Below are 18256 nucleotides of genomic sequence, written 5' to 3'. Positions count from 1 at the left end.
TGCCCATTACTGTCCTGATTACCTGCTTCATCACAGCCCGCTGGACACAAAGACATATTCTTTATATTTATTCTTCTTCATTTGATAACAGTATCTTAAAATATTCTATTGCATCTCTGTCACTTTCAAGAATTCTTTAAAAAATATTTCCATAGTAAGTCTTTATATAACAGCATGTAACTTTGAAGTGACAGATTTGTGCTTTTCTACATTTTCTAAAATGCATTTTCTAAAGCAATCTACTGTGCTGCAGAGAAAAAACAAGTTAGACTTTTCTGGGCTATTCAAGCCTTTTGAGGTCTGAGAGGTTGCTATACCACAGCTGGGCAAATAGCAGTAAGGGAACTCTACATTTAAAAAAACCTACAATTTTTCAAGCAGTGATATGGTTGTGCAGGTCTATTTGTTTTTCATGCATCCAATTCCATTCTCATTTGCACTCTTGAGCAAGTTCACTTTGCACATTTCCTGTGGTATCTGTAAAGTCCTTGAGCAAACCAAGCTGAACCCATGTCTGGTACAATGAGCAACCCTTTAAAAGAATAATGCATTTTCATTTGATCTCAGGATTCTAAATATCGTGAGGTTATATCAAAATATATTTGATATATTTCTTCTGTCCCTATGAACAAACTACAGGAAAATTTCAGCTATTCAGCTACATCTACTATGGATAGAGTCTGAACACCCTAAGGAGGGAGGGAACTGAAAAACAGATCCAGAAATTGGGAATGAACCAAAACCCTGGATCAAACTTCAACTCTCATTTAAGCAGGTCATTTTAATTGAGAGAGTTTTATTTGTTAGCCTGTGTTGAAACAGCCATTGACAGGACATCTTCCCAAGTGACAGACACTATATTTTAAAAGATAAAGAAATAAAAACCAAATGCCAGAGAACAGATTCCTTGTTGAGTGGGTGTCAGCACACAAGCCACTGCTTTGGAAGGGAACAGAGTGATCTTGCGGTAGCTAAAGATATTCTGCTTACATATGTTGTCATGAGCAGCAAGAACATACAGTATTTATCTTCAGATTTTGGTGGCACTTCAACTGCCATGTTCCCCCAGCTCCAAACACATCTGCTGAGCACATCATCCAGGTTAGTAGCAGTCCAGTCAGTTACGAAACTCCAACCTGGCCACACCACTAATCCTTAAATTGCACGAAAGGATTACTAGCTATGATGTATCTAAGCATTTAAAAGGTGAGGCAGCAAAAAAGGAAGCAAATCTAATCCTCACATTAGCAGCCTAATTATTTTTAGGAGAGCACATCCTTATGCTGCTGCTGTGTCTCCTACATGGAGATACCCTCTCTCATCCTACAAGGAGATACATTGGCATGACCATATGTTTTGAGGAAGGCTTTTCAGCTGAGGCACAGAGCTGCTGCTTTGGCTTCTGGAACAAGATACCTCCCTGCCAGCCAAAATCTTTGTGTGTGTGTCTGTTCTGCAGCACTCAGTGGGACAACGGCACAGAAACCCCAGATTCTGCAAAGTGGTAAAACTAAAGCAAACATGGAATGGCAGAGAGGTTCTAGAAACACAGAGAGGTAGAAGCTGTAAGAGAAAAGTTAATTTAAGATAATGAGCAGCTTGAATGAGAATTAGTGCATGTCTACAGGTCATGGGGAAAAAGTGAAATCCACAAAACTTCCTGCCCTCCTCTCACACCCCTCCAAGATATAAAACTGTAGGAATAGGGGGAGGGAAATGCACAATATATGGAAGAAAAATATTTATAACCAGTTTCAAAACTGGAGTGAGATGAGTTCATGAAAGAAGTGCATGTCATAATTGCCCATCACAGCAGTGGACTGCAACTTGAAGGTTAAGGAAGGTAAAATGCCAAATTACTTCTACATAACACCATGGCAGTTGTGTATTGAAAACATATGAAAATTGAAAAAACAAAAACTAAATGAACCAGTCAGTAAATAAAAAGTATAAACATTCTTTAGCAAAGCTGGTATTTGAGTAGCACTCTAAATCAACCCACTAATAATCCCAACTACATTGAATAAACACATGTTATTTTCTTGGCAAAATCTCCAATAGTGGCAAAGCAGTGGTTCATGATGACAGTATTATAGTAAAGCAAAAGGCTGAAACTTCTCTGTATGCAGCAACCAAACACCTTTCTAAGCAAGAGGAACCCTTCTGCAGTTGACCTCTCTGTCTTTATTCTTTTATCATTTACTGCTTAGCACTAAAACAATTCATAATCTGCAGGTACTTGCAGCCCTGTAGAATGTTTAAGGCTTAGTCTTGTTCTGAGCCTTGAAGTAATTTATTCAGACAGTTTTTCTGTTCTTCCAATACCACCTAGGCTAAGCAACAGGATTCTTAACTCCTCCTGCAGAACCGGCTAGGCAAAAGGAGACTTTTCCCATCTCCTGGGGCTCTATATCAAGCCAGTATATCATTCCCTATAACACTCCATTATTTGCTGTAATAACAAGAAAGAAAGCAAATGCATGCAGGGGAAAGAATTGCACAAGGTACAGTCATCACATGCAAATTCTATATTCTTCTCTATTTGTTTGAAGGCTAGAAAGGCAAGCTATTTTAAAGTGATAATTGACTTCTATTTCAGCCCTGTAAAGAAAAGAAATGTCATCCACTCTGGGTAATTAATTGCATTACATATTCCCATACACCCACATACATTTGGAGCAGGAAAACACAACTCTCTGACAGCTACATTGGCCTAAGAAATAAAAACCCGACAGAAACATTTAGAGATTTCAGATCATCCAGATGAAACCAGACCCTAATTTTACTGACTAGTGCTGGAGGCAATAACCTTTAACTAATACTTTTCTTTCTAGAAATTTGGTGATGGGCACAAACCAGTTTTTGCATCCTTGCAGAGCTCAGTCTGTCTATGTCTTTGAGGTCCCTACACTTCAGTTAGAAAGAATATCAGTTCTCTGTTTTGGGAGATTGCTGTCTCCAGTTCACTTGAAAGTACTGCTCAAGAGCAAATAAAACAGAATTTTTCACATCCAGAGTGAAGTAGATCTTAACGATTCTTACGGTTAGAAAACAACAATTGGAAAAAGAAATATCATTTAAAACATAAGCAAATAAACTACGATGTCAGCTGTTGTTACAAAGCTGAACTGTCATCACATGTGCTCTTCATCTCTCTTAATTTTTTGGAAGTGGGTAAAATTTGAATACCAAGCAAATGCTAGTAGGAGTAGATGTTGCTTAGGGGTAGATGTTACTACCATTTTCCTTTTCTCAGGGTGAAAGGTCAGACCATCTTTTCTCAGGCCCTAATTTACCAAGTCCAACTTCCTGCATCTTTTTGAACCATGACACTTTAGAAAGACACCATGGCTAAATACCATTGTAAAAGACAGGCAATTTACCACATTGAAATATAAGTAAAAATGTGGTTCTCCAGGCAGTCCATGGAAAATACACGATCCTGCACAGCTGTTTCTATCCTGCCTTCACACAGTGATGCTATCCAGTAGAGCCAGGTCCAAAGGGGATGGCTTGGAAAGGCCACAGCCCTGGAAGCACTCACACATGGCAGTCTCTGTCCTCCCACTCACTGCATCCCACTCCCTCCGAGAGCCTTAGGTTCCTGCAAGTGCAAGAAGCTGCTCATCTGGCTGTTGAGTAGCAGAAGAGCAAAAGGACATTAAATCCTCCAGCCTGTTTCCTTTCACTTGGTGCACAGACACAGTCCATGTATTCTTTTCCTTCTGTAGGGTCAGTGGCAAACAGCTGCAGGTTCTCCCTGGCCACAGTTGCAAGCACCCAAAACATGCTGTAAAGACTTATATGGACAAGCACAGCATCTAAATTTAGTTCTAACACTACTTCTTTGTAATTCTTTCCTTCTATGGAGGAATAAAATCTGTGGTTTGTTATTTGAATGAAAATATTAAAGCCAAAAAGTATACTAAAATTTTATACAAGAAATTAATCTTTCCTTCAAGGAAAGACATCTTGTCTCTAATCCCCCCACTTTTTCAGCCAGATCTAAAAGAATATCATGGATAAAGGTGGAATTCTTCAGTGTGGCAGAGTAGGACCACATTCTAGGCAATACCAACACAGCACAGCAGTGCTGCTGCCCAGCCTCTCTTTCACTGAACGCTTATGCTGTGTTTTCAAGCCAGCTGTGGCACAGATCACACTTTATTTGCCAGCTTTAAGAAATCTCTCATGCCAGCTAACATATATAGACAGCTCCTCTAATTTTTAAAAGTCTGTACTACATTTGATGAGAATGAAATCAAATGTGAAGAATAAGAAGGGCATCAAAATCCTGTGTCCCAGTATGAGGATGAGGCCCTCAGAATTGCATTGCCAAATAAGAGATGTAGATACATGTTGCTGCTCAGAGACATCAGTGCTTTGGGGAAAATCCTAACACACAAAAGATGCTCAATGTTCAACACAGAGGATACAGCACAGTTTAAAACAAGTGCCCCAAGAAGCTGGAAAGGAGTGTGTCACCAAGACAGGTGCATTTGTAAGATGCATTTGGAAAATACATCTCAGGAGACAGATTTATGTAAATTGAGAGTATCCAATTTGAATCAAAAGTGTCAGATCTGAACAGAATCCCAACACAAGTCTTGAAGTGATACTTGTTCACTCATCTATGTATTATTTTACATTTGTTGCTACTGAAACAAATTGCTAAGCCTCCACCAGAGCAGAACTGGATGAAAGCTCTAAGGCATTCTAGGACATAATAACAAGGATCAAAGCATCACATTTAGAGATGCAATGATTGTAACTTGTCTAAAATTATCTGTGAGTGTAGCCTTGTGAGCAAATGAATGCAGACCAGGAAAACAAAACAGAAACAGGGAATATTTAGGATTCTTTAGTTGCTGGCCATGATTGGTTTATGATGCCTTTCATATAACCCCACAAATTGTAAGGGCAGAGTTACATGAAGGCATAATCTTTATTGGTCTATTTCTATTTAAGAAAAAGACACCTATATTTCATATCTGTTTAAATACCCCACTGATTATTGCTACACGTCTTTAGCCAAATGCACCCTCATTTAGATGAAATTTTTGTTGTTCTTCATAATCTTCCTTTTAAGCAGCATTTGGACTTAGCCTAAACATCTTCTCTGGAAGATAGCCCAATTAAGCAGATTTTCTTATTAAGCATGATCCAGTTAAGTGATGTACATCACAATCAGCTCAGTTCCTTTATGATTTTTACATATTCAGCGGAACATAGGGCACATTTTACATTTTTTCCAAGCTGGCCTGTCCTTCCACAAAGAAAGTACATTTGCATTCATTTTAACAAAACAACATCAAAGGTATGATATCTAATCTAAACAGGAATACTTCTACATAGTCCTGGGAAGTTTTTTTTTTATTAAACTACTTAATTTCCCTTTTAAGTCTTTTACTAAGCAAGTCTCTGAAGAGAAACTGACTTCTGACACCCCAGCACTCTCACCAGCACATCCCTATGGAAGTGGGAAGGGGCTCTCTCTCCCTGAGCATCTGGAAATCACCTCTGTGCTCCAGTATTACATAAGACTTTTTAATATGTAATTTAATTAAGCTTAATTTCATTAAATTAATTACTTCTTTTTCCTGTGGGAAAGAAAAATTCAATGATGGCCCCACAATCATTTCCTAAGGTTGTATTTCTGGCACTTGGCAAGGAATATGAAACAAGTGTTGGACTTGTGTCTTATTTTCACAAGATTACAGTTAAAATCAACAACCCTTGTATATTAGATTAGAATACCAGTCCTTCTGCAGCAATGAAAATAAAAATAAATGCAGAAAAAGTAATCTAATTAAAAGCTGTTACATGCTTTAAAGAGTGTTTAGGTGTGTTGTGAGCATTCCTCAATACTGACATAAAGTCCTTATGTGTTGTTTCAGTACCAAATTAGATTTACTAAATCAACTGCAGTCAAACAACTGGGATAATTTCACAATCCAAATATTTTTATTTTTTTTTTAATGAAACAGTTTTCTCTTTTGATTTCCCATCAATTGCAAATAAAATGGTACTAGGGAAGAAAACCTGACTGTCACTATGAATTGTTGTTGTTTTCTGAAGTTTGTATTCATTTCCAATTTAACATCATTATGTGGCTATATTAGTCCAGTTTTCTCATTTTATCATAATAGTTCAAGATTGAATTCCAAACATTATTTTTGAGTTTGAAAAGGTGCAGCCCTTGTGCCAAAAAGTTAAATGAATTACTTTTGTACCATCAAAGGTTGAAACACAACCATCTGGTCCACCAGAATTGGTCTGAATTTTTCAGTATTCTTTAAATGGCACATGCTGAGAAAAAGCCTGCTCCAACTGAAGTAAGTGGCACAACGCCCACTAATTTATATAAAGCCAGGATTTCTTCCAACATGTCCTAGTGAGAACATTTTGCTTTTCTGGTCTATGCACAGATTTTGTACTGGCTACAACTGTGTTGGTTGGGTGAGATTTTTTTTTTTCCCTCTCCACGGAAAAAATAAAATCAATTTGTGAAGTAATATTCAAGGTGGACAGATACAAACACTGGCAAAGCAGCATGTTTTCTTGCTGGTGTTTGAATAGCAGGAGAGGAGGACTATTCCCTTGAAGGTACAGGGAAAGAAACACACATTTCTCAGTTTTTGACAAAACACTGAGAAATCTATTTTACATGTATTTTACAATACAGCATCTCGTTGACTGTCAGCAATGTGTGGAACTCACATTTCCTGAACTGGACAGCTACTGTACCACACTTGTGGTAATATACTTCTTTTAACATCTCACATCTCACCAAATGATCACAGCTTATGAAAGAAAATCATATATTCTGGAGTAAGGCAGTGATATTTTCACAAGAATTACTCTGCCAGAGGAGTAATACCTACACTTGTTTCACTTAATTACTTCTGGCTTTATTTTATTTACAGAGAAAATGCTGCAAATAAATAGCAAAAAGGTTAAGTGAGCAGTGGTCCCATGTGCAGGGCACCATTTTCAGAGACTTTATCCCACACTTCACAGCAATGGGACAAAGTCTGGCAGCCATGCTGGCACAAAAATATTTTGTGGAATCACAATAAATAGACAAAGACAGAAACCTGTGATTTCCATGTTCAGTTGTGGTTCATTATCCAAATATGAAAACTATTTAAAGGTTATTTATTTTACTGCTTCTACTAGAAAGAAGGTAGCAGCTGCTTAGATGTATATAAGCAGGCACACACACACTTTTAGAAGTATATCTACACAAGTTGTATTGCTTTGTAAATAAGGTTACTCTGAATATTTTTAGATGCAAATCAATTCTATTTTCCACTCTACCAGGAGGATTAAATTTCTGACATTGATGAAATCCAAAGACGCTAAATTTAACTTGGTGATTTGAGAATGATTCATAATGAAACCCTTATTTTTCATAGCAGTGGGATGCCACCTATTTTATTCTGCTTTATTCTGGAGATAGACATTAGAGTGTACCCATGATGAGTGGCAATAACAGTCAGATTTTAGTAAGCCTACCAGGTAATGATACTTCAGCTATGTTCTGGGGGAAGTGGAGAGGCTAAAACTCTTAGCTAGAGGATTCCACGCCTATTGCAGAGGCACAATGTGAAAGAGTTTATTTGTACAAGTGTACCTTTTTGACACTGGTAATTTGTAAAAAAACGGATCTGGGAGCTTTTCAGAGAAAAATAAATATCAGGTCATTACAGATGAAAGAACTACTGAATTTCTCTCAAAGATTAAAAAGGAGAAAAAAAAAAAAACCAAGCTGAGTCTTAAGGAGTAATCTGACCTTTCTTTACAGTACATTTTTTTTTAAATAAATATTTTTATTCCTGCTACAGGTCAAAAATTCCAAATGTACTTACCACAGTGTCATGAGTCTGTAGGCATTAGTGAAGTGCCTCATAATGAACATGTCTACTGTTGCCTAGCAAGTGCATATGTAGAACATTTGGATGTCATCAACAAACAAATTAATTACATTAGTTTTCTGTTAACATATTTTATGTCTTTGAATTCGGGACTTTTATGCACTAGGATTAAACATTAATTGTAATTTTTATTTCACTGGTAAAGATTAAAACCAAGTGAATTTTCCTCATCAAGACAGAAAGTTTGACTTAAGCTGTTTTCCCTGAGTAAAAAAGTTGAAACAGAGTTAAAAAGAGATATTTCCATAAAATTTTATTAATTAAAATAGACAACAGTTATTTTTCTTGCTAGTTTTACACTTGAACAACATTTTTCTCTGCAGACATACAAAATCAGAGAATATGCTGAGCTGGAAGGGATCATCAAGTCCAGCTCCTGGCCCTGTTCATATCCCTTAGCTGATTTTTACGATACTGGAAAATTCAGACTGCAATCAGTCATGGAAACTAGTGGTTTCCAGTCCCCCCTCAATTAATTACATCATATAAATAAAATTTATATTAATTTATAACCTATATAAATACATTTTCATACATACACCACATTCATTTCTTAGGAATTGGAATTCTACTAATGAATGCATACTGTATTAGACCAGTTTCCTATACTTAATCAAGATATACAAGAAAATCTTCTCATGTAAAATATATGACAGTCCTGAATAATTTAAAAAGGCTCAAGTGCTTCGCTCTCTTTGATATCAAAATATTGCCTGTCAGAGGAAAATACAAAGAATATCTCTCCCCCTCTTTGAAATTAAAAAAAGTATCTTTAATGGAACCTGAATTTTATTTAGACCACATACAAGCAAATTGAGGGAGAGAGGAGAGGGGGATCTGCTCAGGCATTTTATGATTCTTCCCAGAAAAAAACATCATGCTCCCAGAATTTTTAAGAGACACCTTTAGTAATAGTCCAGTCATGTTAATAGAAAGATACTGATAACTCTAGCCTGAAAAGACAGAGTAGCAGGAAAATTAGGACATATTTAAATTAGTGTTTTTCTTATTACAGTATTGCACAGTATTCTATCCATATAATATTTTTCACTTAAATATCAGTTGCTAGGTTTTCTTCCATCTACTGTCACTATTTTTCATAATTGAAGATCATTAGTATGCTAAATGTTAACAATTTGGGATTGTATTACACTTTTAATAGTAATCTGTGGAATAATTTATGGTGAATAATAATATATTAAAAGTAAATTATTGAAAGTCAATAACCCATCATCCTCCCACCCAAAACGTTCGGACCCTAAAGAGACAAGAACGATTTTAAAGGAAGGGATTTAAGTAATTTTGAAATGCTGCCACCTTCAAATCAATTTTTTTTCTCTGGCCAGGGACACCTTTCTCTAGGCCAGGCTGTCCAAAATCTTGTTCAATCTGGCCTTTAACAGGAATGAGGCATCTACACCTTCTCTGGACAACCTGTTCCACTTCCTCACCACCCTCAGTTAAGAATTTCTCCCCCATATCCAATGTAAGCCTACTCTCACTTCAAAGCCACTCCTCCTTGTTCTAACAACATATGCAGAAACATCACAACATAAAGAATCATCTGTATTATTTATTTTTATAATAAGGATCTGTTTAAAAATAATTCAGTGTTTTTATCACTCTCTTGCCCTTCATAGACTGATATATATAATTCAAAAACATTAGATAATGAACTAGAATCATCATGAATAAATGGCTGCTAAGTGAAACATTTAATTACAGCTTTTAAAGGCAAAAGAAAAAATATTGTTACTGGCTTACTAAAAAAACCCCGAATTTATTCCCAGAAGTGATGACAGACTACTCTGCATTATGAAAATTTTATTTTGAAACAGGAACTCTTGGAAAAGTAAGAATCTCACATTGAAGGAACATTTAAGTTCAACTTAGGGATGAGAAACTGGGCAAGCATTGTGACAAGGCAAGGTTCAGACAACCTTCAGAACCAATTACACTGTAATCTGCATAGGCCTTTGCATCACTGAATCATCACATTTCTAGTGGAAAAAAGGCAATAAACTCCTTCATAGACATCTGTTGACAGTCAATGGACACATCTTAAAAAAACATCCAAAAATGGAGAAATGTACAGGAAGGAAAAATGACACAAGCCACGTAGGTCTGAATCTTCCTGCAGCACATTCTGGTGTTCTCTATATCCAGCACACTTTTAGGATCAGAGGGTACCCAAAAACCAGAATTGTGGGTCTGGTTCATTATTCCTACCAAGGTGCAATACAAGTTCAGAACAGCACCCTGCATCAACAGCATCTGCACATGATGGTAGCTCCACAGCCACGGGACACAACACGTCCCTTCCACTCAGGCACCAACAGACCTGGTCAAAGGCACAGTTACTGTTCCAAAAGCAGCTCCAGAATTATGAGAAAAATCCCACATACAAGCAGAAGCAAAAGTCACTTGTAACTATTTTCTGAATAAATATTTTGAAGCATTTCAGCACTAAATATACTAAATAAGCACACATAGTCTGGACTACCACTCCCCTTACATCCTGGCTCTGAGTGGCAGTCCTTAACTCCCTGCTCATCCAGGCTCCTGTGCCACCTCCCGCTCAGCAGAGAGCTGATAGAGAGCTGATATGGCTGGGCCATAGCACAGGATGCTCCCATGCTTCCAGCTCTGCAGGCACTGATCCCATCAACCTCAAGGCAAAATACCCCCAATGTTTCCCAAGAATAGGCTCTTGTGTCAACTGCTGGAATGATTATCCAAGGGGAGCCATAAGAGGCAGTATCTCCTGAGCTTGTCTGCTCCAGATGGGTTGGCTCTCAACAGGCTCCCACAGGCTTTTGGAAAATTGTGCTTTCTCACAGAAGAAAACATGAGCGTGCTAGTTCTTAAAAACGTGACAGGATGCTGCCCCACCTAGTGGGAGCACCACTGTCCTCACCTCTGCTCGCCAGGCAGACCAGGAGAACTTTGTATAAAGACACATTGTGTATTTCTAATCGTTTGTCAAATTGTTAAAAATACCCTGACAAACAGATATGGGAAGGATTCCACAAGTGGCTTAAATAAAAACATACTGAGATCCTAAAAGCTTAGAAAAGCCTTTAATGGAGGGGAAGGTTTTAAATAAATGCTTCCTACATTTTGAATGTTTTCATGTGCAAATACTAACTTGCTGTCTATTAAATTATGTTAAGCAAATGTAATTGGAGAAGAAAACTGCAGCATAAAAAGATAAACTTTCTATCTTTAATGCAGTAATTACTCCATGTTTATTGGCTAGAAATCAGATGCATTCTCATGTTTACTACAAATTACAGGTAAAAATATATTTTTTAGCTATTTGAGTTGGTACCATTTGCCTGTTCCAAGCTTTCATACAATTTATCAGTGCGGCTGAAAATAAAAGACCAATACTCTGTTAGTTCTATGCAAGTCATAGAGAGCTGACTCCACTCTTTCATTTTCATCTCCAAGCTGCATCTTATGCCAAATCTGTTACCTTCATGGCTGACCTCTCAGAGAACTGGGTATTTTTTTCTCGCATTTAATTTGTTTTTTTCTTTCAAAAAACCAGAAGATCTCCACATTTTTATGTTTGAAAGACAAAACCAATAGCTGTTTCTAAGTCAAAATTTCATTAACCTTTCTACCATTCTATCATTTCTGGCACAGTAGAACTGGTACCTCGCTGTCTTCCACTGCTATTGTCCTAATACACTTCACACAGAGCCTGAACAGAAATTAATTCCGCATCCAGATGTGTCTTTTTTGACACTTAATATTTAACTGCTGAGTTCTGCCAAACCTACACTGGCTTTTATTTAAAAATATGGTCATAAGAACACCCTAAAGACTAATACATTTTGGAACTTTGCAAAGCAAGTCCTTAATGGTCTGTCTTACCCTCACAGAATGACAACATAGCAGATGGAGAGAGGCAACCTCCCCTAAGATACTCAGAAGTACAACAGATCTTGGATGCAATCCTCCAGCATAAGAAATCTTTCCCAAAAAGAAGAGAACCCAGCCTTTTGACTCCAGCATTTCAGTTCCAAAAGTCCCCCAATCAAAAAGCTGCATTAAAGAACACTAAACTTACTAAAGTTCACCTGAACAGCTAAATGCAATTTAATTACTTAACTCCCAGGACTGCCTGACAGCTTAACTAAAACAACATAATTTATAGCAACATCTTAGAAGATGCTATGATAGTTCAAGCATTTTCTATCCACACTAACAAAAGTAGTACCTCTCAAGAGGAGATTGTTCTCTGCCCAGTTTTGGTCAGCTCAGTGCCTGTCCAGTAATGCCTAGCCCCAGTAATGACTTCCCAGCACATGGCTGGCATGGCACACCATGCTCTGCTGGACTCCCCAGCCATGGTGGTGCACAGCTGACCCAAAGTGGCTCAAGGGACAGTCCATACCAAATGATGTCTGCTCAGGTGTAAAAGCTAAGGGACTGGAGGCATTTGTTAGCTACAAAACAAGTTTGTCTTTTGGAGCAGCACTACACGTACTGAAACCCTGATCCTGGGAAGTGGCTGAACACCTCCTCTTGATGGGAAGTAGGGAATAAGTCTCTTGTTTTCCTTTGCTTCCACACATGGCCTTTGCTTTATCAAACTGTCCATGAGATTGTTTCCATCTTACTTTCTCCTTTCCCTTGTCCTGCAGAGGAAGGGATGGATAGAGCCCTTTGGTGGGCACATGGCATCCAGCCAAAGTCAATGCACCACGGTCCTTTCTGGCACCCAGTGTGTGGCATGAGGACTTTGAGATAAGGAGTGTGAAGAGTCCTATTCCTGAAGACAAAGGAATGGCACAGTTAGGAAGTGATGAATTGCCCTGAGCCCCTACTCTGTGTCCCCCTGTGCCTCTGAAGGGAAGGAGGTAGAGAATGGAGGGGTGAGGGGAAGGTGTTTTAACATTTAGTTTTTATTTTCTCACTATCCTACTCAAATCTGATTGGTAATTAATTAAATGAATTTTCACAAAATTGAGGTCTGTTTTGCCCATGACAGTCACAGTGAGTGATGTCTCTCTGCCCTTAACTTGACCCATAAGCCGTATATTTTCTCTCCCCTGTCCATATGAGGACGGGAGTTCCAGGGCAGTTTTTGTGGGTACCAAGTGTCTAGGGTCCAGCCAGGGTCAACCCATAATAGGAGAAGCAATGGAGGCACCTGGACACAGAACATCCTCTTGCACTTGAAAAATCTGTTTCAACTTATAGGACAACTTTGGATGATCCTCATAGCTTTTTGTGAGGAGCTATACTCTCAGCATGCTGCTCCCAACACAGTGTCCCAGAACATGAGGCAGTGCACCAAGCTGAGAAACTGTGAACAAGAACAGCACAGTGTGCCCTGGAAATACAGGGATTTGGAAAGGGCACCTGCAGATATTGTAGTACATTTTGTAGGCTGCCTCTTGGCAATGTCCAGCTGAGGGTCAAAATCAACAAGGATGAACATTTGACAGTTCTCTTCATCCAGAGCCAAGGGCAAATGCAGAGTGGATCCATAGTTTTGGCCTGCATTCCAGTAGCTGAATGGCTGACAGGAAGAGGAGGCCTTCACATATTAAGTATGACAGCCACCAGCAAGACAGTCACATAAAGCCTGACATTACAATCCCAAGGTGTGGGATATTTTCAGTTCTCTCAGTGACAGAACCCCCCACCAAGCACAGCTTTCTCATGGCAAAAAGCATGTAAAGACTTTGTGCTGCTTCCAACAGGGAAATGCTTTCTAGGAGTGACAGCTATTCAAACTATAATAAATAAACTATTCTATGTATTAAAAATAAAGGGTAGTCTAGTAGATGGAAGGGAATACATTGATAAAATAATACAATTTTATCAAAGCAAACTCAAAAAGAGCCAGACAAACTCACTGAAGTGTCTGTGTGGAAGGTCAGATCTAAAGAAAAATTCAGAGTGGATTTACTGGCCCCTCACATCTAAGTACGTGCAACCACACCAGATCATTCTGTTCCACAAAGGATTTCCCTTTCCTTGTCCAAGACACCACTAAGGAAAGCATTGCTTTTTCCTGTGTGTCTTCTAGTTACTGAAATCTTAAGTCTTTTTCCTTCCATGAATCATTCCAAAAAGACAAATTTCTAAAACCAGAGCCTGTTTACCTGATGTACAAAGAGACTGTAAGACCACATACTTACAAAAATCTTAAGACCCATGAGATCTTCTCATCACCAGAGCACAGACTTTTCCAAGATGGGCTGTCAGTAGGTGTTGGAACCACCAACTCCAAATAAAATCCACAGAAGCTCTCCAGTCTCTGAAGTACGCCCTGGCAACTGGCTGGCTGTAAAGATCTCTGTCCCCCAGAACTGTGCTTGCAGACTTGTGAAGGACTTTGTGCATTACAGCTGCTTTGTCAGCCTGGACCTGTCCCTCTCTGCTATCAGTGAGAGCCAGCAGCAGGTGGGGGTTCCTCCTGCTCTGGGATGGAAAAGAAAATGAGAGGAATATAGAAAGAGTGGCATCCCAGGCATGACTTTCCAGAGAAGTGCATAACTTGGATCCTGCAAGCAGGATTATGACACCATCCAAGGACTGTTACCAAGCAGGATTTTCATTTAGTCTCCCAACAACGTACCATAATTAGATTAGACATTTGGATAGCCCGACTGCACAACCTGTCTGGCTGAACAAACTGCATCCCCCCTTTCAGTCCTCACTCTTTAACCAAAGGCAGACATTTGAAAAAGAAAAAGCAATGTTAACTGTTTGTGAGCATGCAAACAACTTTCAATTCTGGACTTTCTATTATGGTGGTTTTGTTCACCTCCTCCATTTTCTAAAAGCAAAACCGTAATTTCTTTAAGCTGAATAGTTTTCTGGACAGCTAACCGATCTTCTTTTAAGCATTATTGTCTCAAGATTCTGCTTGCAGAAAAGCAAAACAACACTGCAACTCTAAAGCATTTCAAAGTAAAAATGGATTCCCATACTTCCAGTCTAAGAGCACCTCTGAATCACTTAACCCATGAGCTTCCAGACCTGTTCTGTGTCCTACACAGTGCAGACAGAAATGATGACTGCTTTTCCAGCTGCTGTTGTTAATTGAAACTAACAGCCTGATACAATCACATTGCATGACACCCTACATATACTTATTATTTTGGTGTGGAACCATCATGCTAGTAAAGACATTTCACATCTGGATGAAAAACCAGATATAGCTTTTTATGAGATGCTAATGACTTCATGATTCTTACAAAGACAAATTTCCTTAATGAACAGAAAATAATCTCCTTTTTCTAAGCCAAAAGACAAAAGTACAGTCCAGGATTTGTTTAAATAAAGGGTTTCCTACTTGGGACTGTTTGTGTGTGCAAGAATACAGAGCAATAATAAAAGGCAAAGGAGAGTCAAGAAGAATTATTAGCACAGCATAAGATACAATACATCTGCTGCATGTTTGTTTTCTTTAAGCAGGTTTTAAAGCTTTTATGAATTTTCAGTGGCTTGCTATGCTGGAAGAGCATCATTCTGACACTTTGATTTACAAGATAAAAAACCACAAAATACTCCTTTAAGGATTTCTTGAGGTTATTCTACCATGCATTCAAAAATTCTCTATATGCACAGATGGTGTTATCCAGAGTTATTATATTCTAGAATCCTGCAAGCATAAGAAACAGCAAAAAGTTGTTTCAAGAACAGTTCCAGAAATAGACATAATCTAAGTGCAGATATTGCATCTTAATAATTAAACTTACTGAACACTGTATTGAAAATTCTTTCCACAGCAGAGATATGAACTCTGATTAAAAAATCAGTGCTTCAATATGCAGCAATATTCAGCAAGGGGATGTGAAAGTAAACGAAACCTGTGATCTGGAAAAGGACTCTCATGGCCTGATGGAACCACTGGCTGCCTAATGACAGTGTGTGACTCTTGTGTTATTCCCCCTCATTTTCACTGATAGTTATGCGGATAAAAGTATTTGTGATGAAATATTCCCACCCACGATAATATATTAAGGACACATTACTTATCACTTACATAACACCAGGATTATTTTTTCAAAAGAGGATTGTATAATACAAAGGATTACCATTCTTCAAAACAGAAAGTATATGCAGTGCAACTGCAGTTAGAGGCAGACTGATCAAATGCTTCTTCTGCCTGAAGTGCCATTATATGTTAATTTAACACAGCAATGAGCAGACTGAGACTAAAGTAAAGTACACAAGGCAACCACTATAAAAGGCTGAAAAATCTACTTGTTCTGCTAATAAATGTTTAAATTATATCAATAAAAATAAATCAATGAGACATTTAAACTGTTAGGGTCTTTTGAACCGCCATTGATGTCATTAAATATTCTACTGTGGAAATGCAGTTTGGTTAATAAAACATTATAAATTTACCTCTCCCATCAGGTTGTGGGTGGTTATTTCAACATCCTTCCTCCCTGCTGGGGCAGTGGCAGCTCTGTGCCCATGGCTTGCTGGAATTTCAGCAATTTCAGCTGACAGAAAGCATTACAGTGAACAAGGCTTTATAACCTCTCTGAATTCTTCCACTTTCTAGCAAAAGCTTTGCACTCACCCACCTTTATTTTTGTCACAGTTGCTAGGATGCCTTGGCGACAGACACCAGAAATATCTATGATTTGGAGACAAAGCTGGAGGCAGGTGTAATCCACACCAGACCAAAAGGAGGGCAGGAGGCCCCGCCAACAATCACTTCACCAGCAGCAAAAGCACTACCTGGGATAGAGCAAATTCACTTGCTGCCATCTCACACTCTGCATCTCACCTGCCTCACAAGGAACACAAAGAACAGATCCAGCCTCCCACAACTGGGGAGGAAGGAAAAGTGCCTCTCAATTTGGACACCCACCTCAGCCAATAGCACCGGTTACAGCCTGCAGGCTTTTCCCCTCCTTGCTCTTGGTCATCCTACTGAAGTAGCAACAATAGATCCTGGACCTTATTGCCCAGGGCTGTGCCAGCCTCAGCTGCAAAATCTGCCTCTTGTATGAGGGGTTACAAGCAGACACCACAAGCCTTTACAGAGGATCAGAGCTGGCAGGAATTGCTTCCAGCCACCCCAATGATGCTTCCTTGGTAAAGCTCACACAGATGCTGGCAGAGACTGTGCTAGAAACAAAGCACAAATGATGTATGCACTTGTTTGAAAAGCTCACACAAAGAAGGCTTTTTCTTTTAAATGTTGCTCATAGACCTCTGCATTTTAAAAGTCAATCACAATCAGGCAATTATTTAGAAAAAAATATTTTTTTTCTGTGTGATTAATGAAAATAGTTTCATTAAGGATTAAACATCTGTTTGAAGGAACTGTCCCTTATTTACATGAAATTTGTGTCATTCTACAAAGTGAATGCTTTCTCTGCTAACAGGGTTGTGGAGGAAGAGGTTGTTGCATTGGATTCAAACAAACAACCTTGATTTTTTCACTTTTTCATTGAAAGAAATTCTGCTGCCAGACTGACTGTAGTAGGAAAATTACAATGTAATGCTACACCATAGTTAAAAATTCTTTTGGCCTCTAATGTTAGATGGAAAAGTTATTCTGAGAATAAGAGAACAGATGCTGACAGCCATAGCAATTCTTGATGCTCATGCCAAGAAGCCATATTTTTTTGAAAAGGCTATTCATAATGTGAATAGTGCTTCATGTGAAGAGAAGTCTATTAGAAAAGACATTATATATTTGTATATAAAGAGACACCCCCCCAAATACACCCATTGATATTTTTTCCCCCTTTATTCAGATTTATTTGTTTTACGATCTCTTTTTGTTACATTAGCTGCTTCAGTGCTCTGAACACTTCTTGTTCACGCATGTTGCCTAAAACAACAAACACTAAGCAATTCTTAATATAAATGGGGAAATGTATTAGGACACTGATATAAGAATCCATAAAATGTAAACTTTTAGAAGACAAAATTCCAATAAATATGACTATATATTCTTTTATGAACTAGTTTTTGCCCTAAAGACATCCACAGTTGCTGACTATCTCATGCCCTGAAACAGAAGCATCAGCTGTAGCACTAGCATAGATGGACCACTGGAGCCTTGACAGTGTTCTCAATCATGATGTCCAGACTAGACAGCAATGACAAAAATATCAGATTTTCCCAATCTACAACAAAAACAAACATTGCCTGGTACTTTCTCATTAGACGGTGTATCCTGCACTCTGTGCAAAGTAGGATCTTACTCTATGCCAGCTGTACCTCAGACACAGAGAGCATTCCTCCTGCCCACATCTGTGCTGTCTGTGCTCCTGGCAGCAGAAGGAGCCTTTCCAACTTCTGGCACCATCCAGACCTTG

At 38.5% G+C, this 18256-nt stretch overlaps 1 protein-coding gene across 8 annotated transcripts in view; it reads right to left on the bottom strand.

Moving 5' to 3' along the window:
- The window catches only part of CRACD (capping protein inhibiting regulator of actin dynamics), a 127475-nt gene that overhangs the window by 87731 nt on the left and 21488 nt on the right, over positions 1–18256 (bottom strand). Inside the window, exon 1 of one of the 8 annotated variants that reach the window (XM_021532205.3) lies at positions 16320–16447. The exons of the other annotated variants lie outside the window; for them this stretch is intronic. The gene's annotated coding sequence lies outside the window, so the exon portion shown is untranslated. Of the gene's footprint in view, positions 1–16319; positions 16448–18256 lie in introns of those variants that run through there. 8 annotated transcript variants of the gene reach the window in all.

This window comes from Lonchura striata, chromosome 4 (assembly GCF_046129695.1).
Source record: "Lonchura striata isolate bLonStr1 chromosome 4, bLonStr1.mat, whole genome shotgun sequence".
Taxonomy (NCBI): Eukaryota; Metazoa; Chordata; class Aves; order Passeriformes; family Estrildidae; genus Lonchura; species Lonchura striata.
This window is presented reverse-complemented; position numbering and strand designations above follow the sequence as displayed.